Raw genomic sequence first — 2,873 nt, 5'->3', positions numbered from 1 at the left:
CTATATCATATGTGGGGAGGGAGGCCGGGAGGGTTTCTGATGCTGCCTGCCAGCTTCCCACAAGCAAAGTCAATAAAGTTACAGAATGCATCCAAAATCCAGGACCCATGACTCCTGTGGAATTGGGAATTTGGCAAATTTTATAAAACATTTTATTACATAAACAAGTATCATAAACATTTTATGACATAATACAAAATATCTAAAACATTTCCTCTGGTCAATTCCTGATGTTTGACAGAGCTATACAGTTCAATATGAATGACATGGCCTATTTTCAAGCCAGATATGCCTGTGAATATGTCCCTGAATTTTTAAGAACTTTTCCAGTGAAGGTAGTACATTAGAAGCTCTGCCATTGTTGAAGGCATTGAGGAATCTGGTAAGGAAATATCTCTGAAATGATGACCCAGCGGGTCATGGGTTGTCTAGTCTTATGTATAAAAAGGTAGTAATGCTGGTTCCTATCAGTGAAGGAAGACATATATCTTATGAATAGAAAAACACATGTATAGGAAGGATAAAATGCCCATTTATTTTAGCCGTGTAGCTGCAGATAAAGAAATTTCTGCTTAATGAGGAAGTTTGCCGTAACTTTGAGATAAGGAAACATCTCCTTGCTCCAGAGAACACTTCTGGGCTCTAAGGAAGCCTGCCTGAGCCTGAAAAAAGTGCCACACTGACAGGTCATTCTGCTGCCGCGGAAATTCCTGTTCAAGCCGCCATTGGTCCCCACCAGAAGTCTCAGTCTTTTAAAGATAGATGTTCTTGCCGTTTGGATAACACTTTTACTTTTGGTAAAAGGGTATTAATAAAGTTACTTTTAAAAATATATAATAGTAATAAGATGTTGGCAGGTTATTTTTAGTTTAAATGTTTTGGTTTACTGTGACAATTGTTTAAATGTGTTTATCAGGATGATTTTTTTTAAGGGTTAGATGGATGCTTTTACTTTTTGGATAATATTTTAATAAATAAATAATAGTAATAAGGTATAGTTATTTTTTGTTAGTTTAGCTGGCAGATAGGAGTGAATTATAGTGAAGAAAGATATTGTTTGTTAGTATATTAGGTGCAAAATTATGTTTGAAGGGTTTTTTTTATTTTTAACTGGGAGGGAAAATTTGTTTTAGAAGGTAATGTTATAATGAGAATTGAAATGCTTTATAGAAATAATGCTTATTATAGTTTAAATTGGAGTAAGAGATTGATATTGATTTATGTATATTTTTGTTGTAGAAAATCGGAAGTCACTTTGTAGTAGTTTGTTTTGTATTTTCACACCTTTTTAGTTTTCTTCTTTTTCTGTTGGTTCTTTTGTTTCATTCTTTTTAGCTTTTATGTATATGTTGAAAAAATTCAATAAAGCTTTTTTTCAAAAAAAGAGATAAGGAAATATCTATTTTAACAAAATATGAAAAGCAGATGTTCAAAGTAGGAGGAAGATGTTAATACTGACAGAGCAAAAATTATTGTAATAAGCTGATGTATTTCATTCTATTAATAATTGGCTAAATTTTAAACAAAAAAGACCTATGAAAAGGATGGAGAATCTATCGCTTTTGCATCCACCCACCCAAAGACACCTTTGGGTGAATAAACATTCTTTGACTTCCACTAATTGTCTGGTCTTGTTTTAATCCCGGCTTGGGAAATGAACAAATAAAGAAAGGAAGGTGTTAATCCTTCTGACAAACACACACACTATATACATGGGGCGGGACGGTGGGCAACCATTCATGGGGTTGGCTCATGCCTTAGACCACCCCTCCCACCTGATCAGAATTTTTAACCTCTTGGATTTTATACTTATTTATATTGTATTTTATATTTGAAAATTGTTTTTATAAGATCTTGGTTGTTTATTACTGTAGTCTTAATTTTGTTGTAAACCGCTCAGAGTCCCTCTTTTGGGGGAGATGGGCAGTAACAAAATTTAATTTTTTTTTCGCACGCACGCACGCACGCACGCAGGCAGGCAGGCAGGCACGCACTCATGCATGCATGCAGGCAGGCAGGCAGGCAGGCATATACAGCATGTATATCTGTATGTGGTTGCTAGGATTCGAAAACGACTTGATGGCACATGATCAACTATACAAAGCTCTCTTTGCCGCCACCAAGTGGTTGTCCTGATTTTTTCCAGCCCACATATAGCGGTGCTACTAATTTTCTTTGTCATTCACGCAGCCAGTGCAAGCTATTTCTGGGGAAAGAGATGCTTGGGCGTTTAGCCCAGCGGAGGCCCTGCGATTCCTTGTCCCGGTTGTATTTCACAACATGCTACCTTATGCCAAGAGTTTCATGATTCACTGAATTAACCGAGTTGCTTGGGTCGGATAAGACAGGGCTATGTTACAGCCGAGCGTTGCGCAAACCTCCGTGTTTTCCGTGCAGAAAAGAAACGGCCTTTCTCTCCCCCAAACGATCCTGGGAACTGCGTGAGATACTAGGACGCCTCCCTCTTGTATTTCAACAGCATGGCCTTTTCTTTCTTTTCCTAGAAGCGGTACACCCATTCCTCTCACACCGAGGTCCGGCTGTCAAGCTTCAAGAATCTAACGCCGCTCGCAGCCGCTCGATCGCCCCTAGGGGGCAATGTGAGCCTGCAGGAGCTAAGCCAAACACTCACGTGGCCCTTCTTTCCCTCTCCGCTCCAGGTGGAGCGGGCGCGAGGAAGCGGCTGCGCCCTTTAACTTTTTTCTCGAGAAGGGAGGGCGAGCGAGCGGCAGCGCTTGGATCTCGCGCGTGCTCCTAAACTGAGCGTGCGCAGCTCGGTTTGGGGTTTAGTTAGTCGAAGCGCGCGGAGGCGAAGGGCCTATGATTGGGGGCTGGTGTTCGGGGTGTTGGTGAGCAGATATTTCAGATGTAAA

The sequence above is a fragment of the Candoia aspera genome, chromosome 3 (genome assembly GCF_035149785.1).
Source record: "Candoia aspera isolate rCanAsp1 chromosome 3, rCanAsp1.hap2, whole genome shotgun sequence".
In the NCBI taxonomy this organism is placed as follows: Eukaryota; Metazoa; Chordata; class Lepidosauria; order Squamata; family Boidae; genus Candoia; species Candoia aspera.
This window is presented reverse-complemented; position numbering follows the sequence as displayed.